Genomic DNA, 17,723 nt, shown 5'->3' with positions numbered 1-17,723 from the left:
GTCCTTTCCCTCCTCCACTTCCCCGAAATGAACGTCATTCCACTCCTCACCTTGAATTACAGCAAAAATGGAAATGACAATAACTAATTCTCGAAATGTGGCACCCAAGGGAAAATAGAGAGGTCTCAACTATGGTATGAAAGATGAGAAGAAAGACTAACCAACACAGTATGCTAGCAAATAGAATATCTGCCCGTATGACAAGATGAAACAAAACAAAACGGGAAATATGTAAACATGTCACAGGATAAAAAGGAAGGAAAGAAGGAAGGAATAAAAGTGAGATTGGAAAGGAAGGAAACAAGCATGCAAAGGAGGGGAAAAGCCCTAATTCCTAAAGAAAATACAACCTAAACACAGAAAGCTTCATATTATGGAGGACTTCAAAAAAATGATTATAAGTGAACAGAGGCTCAAAGATGAAATGATAAAACAATAGACAGAAATTAAAAAGATGTTGTAGAGCCATCAAAAACATGCTGAAGAGCAAAAATACATCAATTCAGTACTAACAAAATAAAAACAGCAAAGGAATGAGGAGACATGGCTAAAACTGAGGTGATATGGCTAAAAAACTGAATTATTGATGTGGAAAAAAGGCTTAATTTAATTCCAGTGAATACAGGAGAAAGACAAATACATTTTTTTAATGGAGAAAAGATAAGAGGTAGGAAGAACAAACTGAAAATTGCTGATCTTGTAGAAAAGAACCCAAAAACTGGATAGAAAAATATTTCAAGCAATAATAGTATGAAATTTCCCTAACATGAAGAAAGAACAAATTGAAATAACAGACAGTGTTCCAGGAAAAACTGACACAGAATGATCCAAAAGAAGTTATATCCTTAAGTCACTGAACTTCAAGATGAGGAAAAAAATTCTGCAGATGTTCAGGCAGAAAGAGTAATTCACTTACACTGGGGTTGAGGAGGGTGGGATTCAGACGGGCCTCACCGTTCTAGGAGGAACATTCAACATCAGAAGACAAAGAAGCAATGTCTACAGGTTTCTAAGTGGAAGTCAAGAATTTTACAACAAGGTAAAATATTATTCCAATATAAAAGAAACAGATATTTAAACATGCAAGAATTCAGAGAATACAGCAGCCATGAGTCTTTCCTAAAATAAACTATTCAACAATAGAATCCAGTCAAACAAGTCATTAACTCAGAAACTACCAAGAAATAAATTAAAAGAACTCAGAATGAAAAGGCCGTGGAAAAGAACCAAGATGAACATCAAATCGATTTAACTGATGAACACCAAACCAATTTAAATCTTTTGCTGCTTAATAGTTGATAAACTTTAAGAACACAATGCAGGCTTCCCACTTTTCCAGAGGACCAGGTAGACAGTTCTACACAGCCAAGTAATTTGCTAATTTCTCAATGGTTCAGTAAAAAAAAAATCTTTAAACTTAAGAACTGAACTTTGATTGTAATATTATCAATGTATGCTCTTATTAAAAAATAAACAACTTAATTCTTCCATTAAAGAAACACGTATTTTCATCTAAATATCTAAAATTACAATCAACTACATATCTACTGTAATACAAAAGTAACCTCATAACTCTAGAAGTTCCTTTATCCTAATAAAAATGGATACAGAAAGTTTGGAAAGACTAAAGTTTACTCCATTTATTCATCCCCAATTTTTTGTTAATATGCGAGATCTGGCAAGTAGAAATACATGTCTGCAATTACCTTTCATCATTTCAACCACATTTTTTTCCTCTAAATATTAGAATTTAATAATTAACGTATGCTTACTCACTTTATCAAAATGAGTGAAATTAGATGAATGAATTCAGTGTTAATGAATCTCCCTAAATACACTCTGAATACTTCTTTTAAAAAAGAAACAGATTTTCAGAAGCATCTCAAAGGAGTATTCAATTAATAAAATCAAGGGGAAATACACCAAGAATAAAAAACACCTACAAACTGTTAACTGTCACCTTATGGTTAATAAAATGTATAAAAGACAGAAATTTTTACAAGGTATGCTAATGGAATCAATTCAAATACTTTGAACTGTATTCTAATATTATAATACATTAGGTATTTTGTAAAACAACCCCACCTGATCTTTCTGCCCTGTCCTAAATTACTCATTGGTCTCTAAAGCTAAGCTTTTCTTTTCTCCCTCTGTGTGACTGTATTATTCCTTCTGCCTGGATCATCCTCTTTCACAATTTTTCAATATTAACCATCATTTTTCAATGATCATCTCACTGGAAGACTTTGCTGTACTCTTAACAGGTAGGGACTACTCCCTTATTTAAAATTAGACAGACAGTTTCTCTCTCTCTTACTGCATTCCATCATATTCTTGCATTATAGCTTTTGTGTATTTGTTTCATTTGCATTCCCTCCATGCTTGACCCTCCTACTTTTCTCTTCTCTTTCCATAAACATTACTTAAGTGACCTCATTTACTCTGACAGCTTCAAATGCCATATATCATTGACTCCCTAAATTTCTAGACTGGAACTGTCTCCTGAGCAACAGGCCCAAATATACCTACTGGAAAATCCCCTTGGACTTCTCTGAGGAAATTCCAGTCCCAGAGATTTAAAAGATCACATCATATTTTGCAAACCTGATCCTCCCAGTAGCACCATCCATCCAGCGGTCCAAGCCGCACTTTGGTAACATTTCCCACTTCCATCTTTTCTGCAACCCCACTTACACTAAATAAATAAACCTTCATTATTTTATATCTTAAATATCCTCCAAATCCATCCATTTTTCTCCATCTCCATAGCCAAGCCTAGACCCAGTTCAAGACAGCATCATCACCAGCCCATTATCTGGTGGTCCTCCCTTCTTTCCCATTCCAGTACTTTTTACATAGACTCAAGAGTTCATTAAAATGCAAATCTCATCATGCCAATTTCTTATCTAAAGCACTCCAAAAGCACCTCACTGTTTTCACAGGAAATACCAAACTTTTTAAGTTATTAGGCTCTATAATTTGGCTCCTCCTTCCCTCAACAGCCATTATTTCTCTTAGCACTCTACTCTCAAATCCTACTTACTTCTTTACAGTTCCTCAACTGTGCCATGATCTCCTTCTTGCCTATGTTCTTCCTCCGCAGTTCCTAACCCTTCTCTGGTTTGCCAATCTTTAGGTCACTTTCAACCTAACCTTCATTTTCACTGGAAAATCTTCACAATACTTACCCAACCAAGCCTAGCTTGGGTGCCCCTACTACGTGCTATCATAAAACTATATAGTTCTCTTACCAAAGCTCTCACACTGTATTGATAAATGTCTTTGTGCTGGTCTGCATTTATTACTAAACTCAGTGCAGGCACACACCATACTCACGATATTCACTGCTGAAAGCCCAGAAAAACTGGCACTGTGCCTGAAAATATTGAGTCATCAAAAAAAAAAAAGTCAAGGAATTAATGAATAGGACTGGACAGAAAGTTCTTTCATAGCGTACCCACAAACTATTAGGCTTATTTTTATCCTCCCTAAAGCCACAAGTATGAAAACTGTTCTTCAGAGACTCTCAATACATTTCGAAAAATAAATAAATGCAAGATGTACAAAAATGAACTTTAGGAGCATGTTCTTCCAGCACTTCAATCTTGATAAATGATAATTTCAAGGAACAAGCTGTGCAAGGTAGATATCAAAGCTTTATCCTTCATGCATTCTTTCTTTCACATCATGCTTGACATCCAATCACCAATGTCTGTCAATTCTCCCTCTGAAACATATAACTTCTCTTTATCTCCATCTCAGGGGCTAATATACCAAGCCAAGCCATCACCATCTGATGCTGCACTACAATGGCCTCCTCGACTCCAGTTTTTTGCAACTCTCCAATCCATTTTCCATAGATAAGTCCGTCATTTTTTCAGAACTCTTGACCATGTGAACCTTCTGCTTGCAATCTTTCAATGACTCTGACTGCATTTAAAGTGAAATAGAATAATATCCTCACAATGCTGAAAGAGAGTAAGTGGCTGCAGTATGTATATTAAATTCAGACAAAAGAGGCATACAGACAAAATGCATTATAAAAGAAAAGGAAGAACACTAAGAGATGAGACATAGAGTCAATTTTCTAAGAGTATTAAAAAAATTCTAAATGAGTATGTACCTACTCAGCATAGCTCAGAATATATAAAGCCAAAATTTACAGAAATAACAAGAACCTGACAGAGCCATGATTGGAATTGGAGATTTCAATCAACTCTTTCAGCCATGAATAGATTAGCTAAGCACAAATCAGTAAGTTTACAGAGATTTTCAACAAAATAATTAAAAGTTTTATCTATTGGACAAAATAGAATAATAATAAGAGAATATACGTCTTTTCAAACACATACAAAGCATTTATAAAAACTGTCCTTGAACAAGACATATAGGAAGCCCACACAGAATTAGTCATCAAGCAGCCAAACATATGAATACATTTATAAATACAACAAAATGAAGTTAATGCTTGGTAATTAAAAAATAACTAAAACTACATTTGGAAAGTAAAACTTCTAAATGACTCAAGACTCTAAGCAGAAATTATAACGGAATACAGAAAATAAACAAGACTAAATGATATAGAAAATACTTTGGATCAAAACTCATAAGCTATAGCTAATGCTGCGTTTAAAGAGATTATATATTGAAATGCTGAGAGTATAAAAAAGAAAAGTTAGAAATTAATTAGCTCAGCAACTAAATTTGTAAGACAAGATTATGAGAATAAACTCAAAGAAACTGTGAGAAAAATAAAAGACAAAAAATTAACTAAATATAGAAAATACAACAGAAAGAAACAACAAAATAAAAAGGAACTCTTTAAAAAGACTATAAAATTGCAAAATCTCTGGCAAGACTTATCAAAGGAAATAAACAGAGAAATGAAGAAAGTAAAAATGATTGTGAAACAAATAAAATGAAAAGGGAGATTAAAGTACAGATACAACAAGATTAAAAATATGATTAATGGAAAACTTTATACATCCTTATTATGGGCTCAAATGTGTCCCCCAAAAATTCTTATGGTGAAGTCCCAGTACCTAAGAATCTAACTGTATTTGGAGATAAAGCCTTTGAAGAGGTAATTAAGGTAAAATCTAAAATGGGTGGGCCCTAATCCAATATGACTAGTGTCTTTATAAGAAGAAGAGATTAGGACAGAGGTATACAGAGGAAAGACCATGCGAAGGTACAGGGAGAAGAAGGCCATGTATGAGCCAAAGAAAAAGGCCTCAGAAGAAATCAACTCCAACAACACCTTGTCTGGAACTTCTAGCCTCCAGAAATGTAAGAAAATAAATTTCCGTGATGAAGCCACCCAGTCTGCTGTACTTTGCTATGGCCGCCCTAGAAAACTAACATAATATTTATACCAATAAATTTGAAAACTTACAATAAATGGACAAACTTATAGAAAATACAACTTACCAAAACTGACTCAAGAAGAAATCAAAAACCTAAATAATCTTATCGTTAAAAGAACTGAATTTCTTTTTAGAGCAATATAAAGAAAGTCCATAATCTTGGAGAAAATATTTCCAACACATTTAATCAATCCTGAATATCTATCCCATTAGGGGGGAAAAAAAAAGACCACCATAAAGGCAAAAGACATGAAAAGAAATTCCAGAGAAGATGAAACCCAAATAATCAATAAACATGAAAACTACTCGTAACACGAAAGTGTAATTAAGGCCACAAGGAAACACTATTTATCACACATCAGACTGAAAAACCTTTAAATGTCAGCACACAACAAAAGGTGGTAAGGATGTGGAGAAATGAAACTATTAAACAGTGCTATTTGAGTGATGCAACTATATGGGAAACAATTGGCCATGATTTAGTATGGGTGAAAATGTGCATACTCTACAATCCATCAGTTCTACTCGTAGGTATATACTCCAGAAAAACTCTTCTACTTGAGCAGCAGGACACATTTGAATGACTGTCCACAGCAACACTGTTTAAAATAAGCAAAACGCTGGAAAGAATAGATATGCCTATTACTAGAGAATGGAAAAAGTAATGGTATGGTCATATAACAGAACTCTGCTCAGCTGTGGAAGTGAATAATTTCAACTATTTGCATCCATATGGATGAATATCAAAAACAAAAACTTTTGAGTAAAAACAGCAAGTCACAAAAGAACATAGACAGTATGGCACTACTCATATGATGTCCCAAAACAAGCAAATGTACACAATATATAGTTTGTGAATATGTACTTATACTTGATAAAAAGCATTAATAAAAAGAAAAAAAATTATAATACAAAATCCAGTATAACATTTGTGTGTGGGACTAAAAAGAGTCTTTAAAAATACTGGAAACATTCTATTTCTTAAGTTGGGTTTCTCTTTGTTATTATGTCTTATAACTAACATATTCATTACATATATTCTTTCACATCTATCAAAATACTTAACTTCAAGAAAGCATCTAACCCCTACATTTGCAACTAAAGTGATTCATTCATTTAACTAATTAAATAAGAATTTTCAAAATTACTGATTTTAAAAAAAAAATTGAGTGTTAGTTGGCTGGGATTTGCTTTATTAAGACTATACAGTCATTACACAACACAAGCAATTATTTTAATACAAGAATCTAAACTTAATTTGCAATACAAAAGTATAAGAAAAAAGAGAGTAGAGGGTAAATCCTTAGAACACTCAACTTATCAAACTAAGAAAAGTACATTATCCATTAAAAATAATAATAAGCCAGATGCTTTTTGCTAGATGCCTCAACATAAAATTGTGGGCCATTACAAACGTGTAGACTAACGGTCACAAATACACTTAGTATAGGAAAGTACATTCTTCATATTTGTTATTATATTTAACGATAGCCTGAGCAGTAAATTCAGAGCATTTGGACCATAACATCAGCATAGCTGTGTAAGGTAAATGTTTAGGAAAATCTTTCTCTTGCCGTTTTCCACATAGTTAACTCGTGTAAACTAGATCTTTTCCCTTGACTGCTACTGACTGGAAAAGTCAACCTTAATAAAGTAAATTTTCAGTGTTTCAGGTTTTGTGTGACCCATTTGCCAACTTTTCGGGATCTCATCTTCCTTTCTCTTCCATCACACATGACCACGCTCTGACACTTTTGTCAAAGAAGTAAAAAAGTAGCAGTGAGATCCGTTCTCATTTTCTTTCTCTCATTCTCTTTTCTTTTATTCTCATTCACACTCCATCCCTCCGCTTATTCAAACAGTCACTAAAAAGATACGTATCAGGTACCTTTTTTATTATAAATTCAGGCTGAAGTTAAGCCTACTTGCTTCAATTAAAATCTGTGAATTGCAAGTAACCATGTTCCCCTTATGCCTTTCTTTCTCCCAAACCTCCCAGTCTATAATGGGCAGTGTAACCTTGAGCAAGAGCTTCATTTTTATTGATTTTTCTCCCTTCTACTTACATATCCAGTTAAATGAAATAATTCTTATAGTACCATCCAACTCCAAATTCCTACAATTCTAAGATATATGTTTGAAATTTTCAGCATTACTTGAGAAAAAAATCTAACAAGAAGCTGCTCTTGATGCCAACAATAGCGTCATCACCTTGATGCGTAGACCCTGCATCCTGGGGTATCTCAGTTTCACAGTTAGAGGCAAAGTAAGATCGAGATTCAATTTCTCATTCTAAAAGCATTAGAGACTTGTCCACTATAATTAAATTCTTGCATTACAACAACACGTATTGTTTCTGGCAGGACAAAAAATAACAGCTCCGTATAATTGATTAGAACCAGAAAGAGGAGTCAAGTCTGACTCTTAGTTGCAACACAGAAATCTCTTAGCCTTTTTCTTTGCCTCCCCTTGATTATTTGCACCACGCTGGCCAGCGGTGGGCTGTGCAACTGCCAAATTGCATGCCAGGTCCACCTCTGAATGTCTGATATCTCAATTTTCTTCAAACTCTATGGGGAGAGTTGAGAGGCAAGGTGGGTCTGCAATAATTATCAAGTTAGACAAGTAAACATTTAAGATGCATTTAAGCCCTAGTGTAGAACCAGGAATTATAAATGCAAATCTATCATTTAATTGCTTAAAAAAATAAATTTTGCTTACTATCCTCTACCTGTAATCACTCAATCTCTCCTCCTCCCACCCGGAGGCCTTCGCAAGCACCATCTCCACAATAATTTCTCTATGGGGGCCTTTTACTCTAAATGGCACTTTTAGAAATGATGTACAAATAAACGTTACAAAACAGAGATTAAATATATGTAGTTCTGCTACTAACTGCTGTGCGACCTGAGGCAAGTCCCTCAGTATTTCAGACCGATAACGGTTGTCACAGATGGAAGTAACAAATCTGGCCAGCAGCCAGACTCCCACCTATTTCCACCATCTTCTCCTTTTTAGAATGAGCATACAGTGGAGGAGAGAGGAGTTTACAAGCATAAATATGATATATTCTACAGACAATATTTTCTGTCCTTCATATCTATAGTTTGGCAATATTAATCCCAAAGAGCAGCCACCACCTGAAAGACCTGAGTCTACAAAGAGAATAACCAGGTAAAGTATCTTAATTCATGTGATCCTGGTGTTTAAGGAATGTGAATTATATTTGCAATTCAGTTTTAAAGTAATAGAGTAATTAAATTAAAAAATTTAAAACTCAGAAAAATCTAGCAAGCATTTGCCCATAATCTAGAATCAATCTCTCTCTCTCACATACACAGACACAAAGTACAAATGTGTAAATATAAGCTGATATATCCTACCAGTAACTGATTTTTCTTTTTCTTGGAAACCTAATTGCTCGTCTTCTCTCTCTAATTAGAATGCTACTTCTGAATTTATTCTACATCGCAAATTAGAGTCAAATCCTTTCTTGGGTTACAGATGGAACTCTGGTAATTTAAGTTGGTTTGTTTCCAAAGGTTATCTTTTTTTTCTCCCTGAACCCAACAAGAGGCTAGTACCCTCTCTCTGTCTATCTTCTCTCGCCTCACCAAGTGCCCCCTTTGTCTTTGCTCCAGAAAGTCCCATTGTACAGGATTTCCTAGTCCCTGGTGTTACCCTTTGCCCTCTAACAAGCACCCTGCTCTGCCCTCCAGCATTAGTGCCTCCCGGCTCCTGACGCCAGTCTGAATTAACACACGCCTCCTTACTAGCTGCTCTCCAGTAACTGTGTCCTCAAGTTACAGCCTGTCAACCTCACCTCTAACCTACCGCCGGTCCTGATATCATTCATTCTTACTCTAAATGTAAACTGTTGATCTCATTCTTTCCCACAATTTTACTCTAAACTATACTACTTGGATAAGCCCCTAATGTCCAGGTGACTCATATATTTCCACCAGGCATAAAATCAGAATCCTCCTCCTTCTCATGTTACGTTTTCTTTCCTATGCTCTCAACCACAGCTCCCTGTGGCCACATGGCCCTAGCCTGAGCCCAATAGGTCTATGACATTACAGATGGACAGACAAAATCTAAAGAGCAGAGTGGTCTCAGCCACTATCGACACCATTAACTGAGTCAAGTACCACATGAGGCCAGAAAAGATGCTGCTGTTTCTCAAGAGATGAGCAGAGCTCAAAACCAGAATCTAGGCAGGTGGTATTCCAGAGCAGATGAGCGGTCCCTGTGTGGGTCATCATCTCAACTAGAAGGAAGGGTCCCAGGGGCAATGCTTCAGGTCCTCAGACAGGATTGGAAAGAGCAAGGAAAAAGGGCAGGAACCAAAAAAGGTCTACGACATTCAGGTGGAGGGAAGGGTAGGAAAGGAGACCCATGTGTGAGAAGGGAGGGAACAGGCAATGTGGGACTCAGTGGTGGATATGAACTGTCACAACTGAGCTGAGCTCGATCTGCATTTCCTGGCACTCTCTTCCGTGCATAGTTCCATAGTTCTGGGTTATAAGAGACATCTTGGTGAGATTCAGAAGGCAGAAGTGCAGTGGCAGTCATGTCCATGTCACACTTGGCAGATCAATGCAGGGCTCCAGATGTGGGTGCAGCTCACATGCTTTGTCACTGATCTGCTTGCTCACCTTGCTGGTGCAGGGACAGAGTCACCTGCAGCTCCTCCAGCTCCCAGAGGATCTCCATCACCTTACCTGATTCTAAGGCCATGATGTGTCTGACTCAGTGAAGGATGCCAGCTTCTCCTGCGGTTTCCAGCATCCTTGAGGTTGGAGGCTCATAACAGTGAGCAATCTGGGTGGACAGCAGCTCATCCTCACCGCTTCAGGTTTGTCCCTGCCCTCTCACACTTCCTGCTTACCCTTCCTTCCTGCCTGCCTGCCCCACTGCCTTAAGGCCTAGCACCAAAGATACAGAAGCAACAGTCATACACAACTTGCTTAACCAGCTCCTACAACTGGATGGGGTCAAATCCTGATAATAAATCCCATATTCAATACCATTCCCATGGTTCTGTTTCTCTCATCAAACCCTAACTGATACAGAATTTGGTACCAGAACTAGCTCCAGGAAAACAAAGGATGTTGAACATTAATAATCAATTGACTCTTAAATTGGAGTATTTGTGAGTCTTACTTCCATTAGGCTGTAAGGTATACTGAAGGACTAAATTATGTATAAGATAAAGAATTGCACTCATTGTTGAGTCAATAATTATTCATGATTTTATTAAACAAAAGTCTCTTTAGAGAACAGTAAGAAATTAAATCTCAGCTAACATCAGCTGGGGAGATGGGAAAGAGGTTACTATTTTTTTTATTTTTATTTTTTAATGTACAGATGTTAACATAAAATTAACCAGAGAGATATTATACTTCAATAAATGCTTTTAGTAATCAATTACTACACTGTTTTAATAATATAATGTTTTCATTAAATGAAAATTGTTTAACTAAAATGGTTACGTTTAAAAGATCCCTATATCATTTTTATAACCATTCTTGAAATTTTCTGGCAAAATATATTATATAAACTACTTTGATAATGTACTCAAGTAGGGTGACATAAAGCTTAGCTAAAGATATCATAATTAAAGGGCGAGAGAATGGAAATGTGTGAGCAAGGAAGAGAGTGAGTATACCAGACAAGTGAGCAAGAGAGAGACAAGAAGGACAGAAAGACAGAGAGGGAAGAGAAAGAGAGACAGGGAGAGAAAAAATCATTTGGACTCATAAATGAGCCTCAACAGATTCTGGCTGAAATGTTTAATAACACCAGAATATCACATTTACCCTTAACTCCAAGAGGAAATTTTGCAAAGTGTTTCTGTGCCTAGTCGAAGAAAAGAAAATATACTTTTACATGTACTAAGAATTTTTTTTTTAAACAAAAGATCGGACCTTTTCTTGGTTGCTCCCTTTTCTTCCAGCCAGTGTGACACTATCATTCAAGGCCCAGGTCAAATGTCACTTCATATGTGAAGCCATCCATGGCCCACACCAACCTCCTAGGTTTCATTAAATACATTACAGCACTAATAACATCAAATTGTAGTAACTTATCTGCCTGTACCTGAGATGATGAAGCCTTGAGGGCAGGCTCTAAATACAATTTGTCTTTGTAGACCAGTGTCTAACAAATAATAAACACTAAATGTACAATTGCTGGATTTAATCACACTACAGGACAGGTGTGATAGTTAATTTTATGTGTCAATTTGACTGGGCTACAGAGTGCCCATATTAAACATTATTTCTGGGTGTGCCTGTGAGGTTGTTTCTGAATGAGACCAGCATTTGAATCAGCAGACTCAGTAAAGCAGACTGCCCTCCTCAATGTGGGTGGGCATCATCCAATCTGTTGAGGGCCTGAATAGAACGAAAAGTGGAAGAAGGGAGGGTTCAGTCCCTTCTTGCCTGCGTAAGCTGGGAGATCAGGCTTCTGTCTTTGGACCTGGACTTACACCATCAGCTCCCCTGGTTCTAGGGCCTTGGGACTTGGACTAAAACTACACCACTGGATTTTCTGGGTCTCCATCTTACAGACAGCAGATCATGGGACTTCTCAGTCTCCACAATCACATGAGCCAATTCCTTATAATAAATCATATATATCTTATATATCTTATATACATATATACATATATCCTATTAGTTCTGTTTCTCTGGAGAACCATAATACAATAGAAGTTGTCAACATTCTGTGAGTGAACCAGATAACATGTGCACCACCTACCACAGCATATCCAATGACTTCCAGGATTTTATTTCCTCCAAGAGAGAGCCAGATGCATCTATTCCTTATCAACAGAGAGCAACAATTTGGAAGTCTCCAGTCAGATCCTAAAATCAGAGGCTGACATATTAAGTAGGACACCCAGTACCCCCAAGTCTGCTGGTACATCCCGGCATATCTTCAGTCAAAAGAAAATATATACATATACTAATACTGGTCTGAGCAGCAAATTTTCCTAAAGCCAAACTGACTACATTCTAAACACAATTAACATGGCTTAAAATAATAAAAATGGCTATTTTAATGAGTACTTAGTAACTTCCAGGCAATATGCAAATGACCCAGCATTTTTTTCTCATTTAACTTTCACAACAACTGTATGGAGTAGGCATTATTATCATCAACATCATCCCCACATCACAGACGTGACAATGAGATAGAGAAGTCAGGTGGAGTCCTGGCAAAGCCAGGATCGAAAGCCAGAAGGCCTGAACACAGAGCTAAGCTCTTAAATAATACAGCAAATACAATAGTCTCCATGGGTTCCTTAAATGCATCTAAAATATTACTTATTAAAAATGGTGGTGTTAAGGCATGTTTATACCCTTCCTTTAAAACTTACTGAAAGCTTTTCAAGCAAATTCGAAAAAAGAGAAAAAACTCTATTCTTTAGTGAAAGTAAAAATACTCAGAAGAAACTCGGATTCCCAATTAAAGCATACCTGTCAAAGACTGAAATCTGGGAGGCCACTGGGAGCTGAAACACACCTCCTCAGACCTCAAGCAAGACACAGAATCTACTAAAAGTAAAATCACAGTTATGAAAGGCCTATCCAGTGAATGCAGAAAAAGTGGTGCTAAAAGGGCAAACACACAGACACAGCATTTTACAGAGTCTGGGTCCCTCCTCAAGGGGCTCCACTGGAAGTGACAGAGGGAAGGAAGACAGAAGGCTTTGTCTCAAGAGGCTTTGCTATATGATGGACACAGACATGAGACTCTGGAAATGACACCTTTAATTAGAGAGTATTTGAAATAACAAACTCAAGTCAAATATTTGGACCCATCTAGCTCACACTCAAACTATTGGTGCCCGTGCCCACAACACTGCCTGCAATATTGGCAACTACTAGCCCCACTTAAGAATGGGTAATAATCAGAGAGGCCACAAGGGGATTGTGCATAAAGCAGCAAATATCAAAAGCAAGAGAACTGTAAGCAAAAGGCCAGTGAAGAACAAACATCACAGGAGGAATTACCCAAGGAAACAGAGGAAGAATAACATCGCACAGACTCAAAAAGAAAAAAATCACAAAAAGGGTCTTTCTTTAAAAAAATGTTCAAGGAAGAAGTTCAAGGGTTCAAATGATAAAATACAAGATAACCAAAACAGATGAAAATCAGCTGACAGAGCTATGAAATACTACAGAGATGAAAAGAATAAAGAATTTGACTGAAAACATGGTAAGAAAAAAATGTTTAATGGGAAAGCACAGTAAGTGAAATAACAAAGTTAAAGGTGAAGGCCACAGATATGGAAAACCAAGGAGAAATATGATACATATTTTCAGGGTTACTAAAGAAGAGAACAAAACAAATAAAAAATATACTTTAAATATAATCTCAAAATCTGAAGACATAAAAACACACTCTACTCCTCAGAGTTTAATGGCCGGATCCAAGAAAAGCAGATACAGAATGACAAAAAACCAAGACAAGCTGATGAAGTTACTGAACTTCTAGCTTCCTAAAAATAGTCCATGGACATCTGAACAAAAAGCAACACAAGAACAAGTGAAAGATCAGTTTGCTGCAGCCTTCATAGTGACACCAAATGCCAGACGACAGTCAAGCAATGTTTCTGTGCTTCTGAGAAAAATGAAAATTAAGACTAAATAGCTTGGATAATTATAGTTAACAATCAGAAATAAATGGTAATAACTTTAATTTTAAAAGGATAGTAAAACAAGAAGAGGGAAAGGGGAGTTAGAAAGAAATATCATAACTTTTCCCATCTTTCTTAGAAAAAAGTCCAAAGATGCTGTTTCAAGTTAAATTCAGTTATTTTTTAAACACAGAATTACCAGAAGTCAAAGTTGTTGTTGTGGTCCTTAACTCTTACGTAACAGCATCACTTTGGTGAAGGAACATTAACTCGAAATGAATAAATTCCTTCGGTTTAAATTCAGTTTCTATTTCTTCCATTATAAGGGAAGTAAACAGAAAAAAAATAACACTTCATTAGAAACACAAGGTATAAATATGATCCTATTTTTGTAAAACTATTTCTATTTACCTGTATACATGCACAAAGAGATGCTGTAAATAATGTTCACCAAATGTTAAGAGGTATAAGCTGGGGAGGTGATGGGGAGTTTTGCATGCTTTAAGGTTTTAAAACAAGCAATGCATTATCTTTCCAAATAATAAAGTCATTATGCTACTTCAATAATTGCATAACCTTTCTCAAATCCCTGTATATCACTTTGTTCTTATTTCCCAAATAAAAGAAATCTGACACCCAAAGGTGAAGTGATTTGACAGAAGAGTGTCCTAATTCAGGATGGTATTTTAATAAATATGTGATAAACCTACTAGTTCATATCATTACCAAATCTATTTATTTGGCTCAATAAAAGGAAGAACTTTTAATATAATTATATTTGCCTGGAAATAGGATGAACTGCCACATGCAATAAGAAATCACAAGGAGTACTCAACACAACACTAAAGTAACCAACCAACTCTTACAGAAGGCGCCACACACCAAGCACATGTTAGAGTTGGTGACCTTTGTGGGCACTTCCAATTCTGAAAGAGTTTGACTGTGATATCAAATCATACAACAAAGTCATCTCTGTTTCATGCTATAAAAATAATAGTATCAATACCATGCCCCTCTTTAGAACTCTACAGCTTTAAGTCGTTTTCACAAATATGTCATATTTTCTTTCACTCCCATAACAACTCTTGAAATAGGTAGGACAGGTGTTATTAGTTTCACTTTGCAACTGAAAAAATTAAAATTCAGAAAGAAGCCACTGGTCCAAGATCACATAGACAGATAATTGCAGAGCCAAGATTTGTCTTTTCTTGATTCCATGTTTACTAGCCAGGCAGCCACTCTACATAAGCCTATAACAGCCCTGACAATATGTTTCATTTATATCAACTGCGGCTTTTGGAGCAACTGTGCCTACTTAGTTCAAAATGGAAGACGGATAGCTGCTATTACAATTTTTCTACCCTGTATGAATAAAGAGCCTTGGAACTTCATGGAAAAGAAATTTAAAGGAACCGTACTAGATATGTCCATCACTATGAAACAAACCTTTTTTTGTAGGGACTTAAAGCTTTCTTAGAAAGGCTTGTTATTGTCCTCTTGGTTTCCAAATGTAAGAAGTTAAAGTCACCCCACTGCTAATGCTGGATGGTTTAAGCAGCTGTTCATCAGAGGTAGTCACAGAACAAAAGTTTTAATGTGAACTCTGATAAGCTGGACTAATGTATATGCATGCGTATGTTTTGGACACCTGCTCTAAGCCAGCTGCTGAGTAGCACTTGGTAAACATACTGAAATGGCTGGAAAATAAATGGACCAAAGCCAGGTTGTGGAGCCAGATCCACAAACAAGCTACCACATTCACAGTGAGAACAAGTGCTGAAATACATTAAAGAATATATAGACCTGATTTTATGCTGATATTTATGAGCAGGAAACAATGGATGACTGAAATCCTTTTAGAATTTATTTGATGTTTTCTAATGGCAGATGGTAAAGGGACAAATTCAAGTGTAATGAAATTCAGTAAAAAAAGGAAACTTAAAAATTGAGTAAAGAACATAAATATATATTTTCTTTTTTTAGGAAAAGGCAGATGAAGATTGATCCTGGAAGTAAGACTCCTAGTAGAACAGACATTTTACAAATGCTATTTAGGCTGCTTAAATATTCAAACCTAAGCAGAAAGGCACAGCATGATATTCCGTGGCTCTTGGCAAGATTATACCACCACTGGCAAACTGGAAATGTACAAGAACCATATTCAAACCCCTTTTCAATTATGTAGACAGTGGCAACGTTGCTTCCACTGATGACATTTCTAAAACTTCATCTTAATACTGACCTTGTCAATATATTTGAAATATAGAAAAGATAAATCTTCAAACTCTATAATTTTCTCCTTGAATCAGATTTCGTTAAAACTAAAACACCTGATTCAAGCAGCTTTAAAAATAAGCATCAATATATTCTCTGTTCTAAGGCATCTATAACTGAAAATATGGGTCAAAAATGTGAAAAACAGCAATAAGAAAAAATAATTCACTGGGATACATAAATTAAGTGAAATACCCACTGTTCCTCTATAAAGACTTTTGAACTCATGAATTATAAGCCATGAGGCGAGATCATTTAGAATGAATCACATATATTATAATCAATCATGATAATATTTTCAGAGTTTATCCTCAGGGTAAATAATAATACAACGATTCTCTTTGCCATCATCTTCAGTTGTCATAAAATTAGTTACAGAATCATGACATTGTCAGATGTATAAACTTACAAAACTAACCTTAATTCATTCAAACGTAAAAACTTAACAACTGAACAAAAACATAAAGTAATAATATGTTAACAACATACATAAGAAAACGGATAAATACATTTTGCATGATAATCTGTGAAGAAGGTTTCCATGTCTACATAGGGATGAGCCATGAAAATTTTAATTTACTATCTTTGCCTCACTTGTCTTAAAGAGTACATGAAATTGTTTAAGTTCACTTTATAAATGAAATGATCGATGGTGTGCTGGAGCTAGCTCATCCCCTCATGACAGCCAATTGTTATATTCTAAGGAATCTTGCAAACTACTCACTAAACCTTCGAAACCATCCATAGTGGGAGTATTTACATCATGGGAATTAACAAACACTACAGATCAGGCCTCCTCACCTTATCCCAGAGCCATTTTCTAGCACACCACTGATCCACGTACAAATAAGTACATGGTACAACTAATTCTCACAAAGTAAACGCACCCATATAGGCAATCCTGAGGTCACGAAAAACAACATTATGATACACCAAGAAGGCTCCCTTGTATCATCTCTGTCAATACTCCCTCAAGAGGTATGAAAATTTTCCAGATATAAATACTGAAAAGGAGCAAATTTAGCAATGAGGAGAGAAGACAACAATTTTAAGTGAAAGATATAACCTGGAAAATCATTTGTAAGTAACTGTGACAGTGGGCTGGCAGAAAAACACATGGCATGACATACATTTATTTGAAAGTAGCAGGAGTAATGGGGGAAAGAAAATACAAAATTATATGTGTTGTGCAGGTTTCTGAAGCATTATGAGGCTCACGGCTATGTAACAGACATGTTCAGTGTAAAAGCTTTATGAAATGGAGATGGTTTAACATATTGTAATTTTCTTAGTATTATCTATGATTTTTATGTTATAACAGTATGCCGTACCTGAAAAGCTCAAATAACTACCACAAATAAAGTGAGAGCCAGCATTTGACCACTGTTGATATTCACAGGACTTTTCCCCCTCGAATTATACTGGTACTTGTC

At 36.0% G+C, this 17,723-nt stretch overlaps 1 protein-coding gene across 2 annotated transcripts in view; it reads right to left on the bottom strand.

Annotated features, from left to right (window-relative positions):
- Positions 1-17,723, bottom strand: part of KLF12 (KLF transcription factor 12) — a 470,708-nt gene that overhangs the window by 319,391 nt on the left and 133,594 nt on the right. The gene's annotated exons all lie outside the window — the stretch shown is intronic.

Source organism: Equus quagga, chromosome 6, assembly GCF_021613505.1.
Source record: "Equus quagga isolate Etosha38 chromosome 6, UCLA_HA_Equagga_1.0, whole genome shotgun sequence".
Taxonomy (NCBI): Eukaryota; Metazoa; Chordata; class Mammalia; order Perissodactyla; family Equidae; genus Equus; species Equus quagga.
This window is presented reverse-complemented; position numbering and strand designations above follow the sequence as displayed.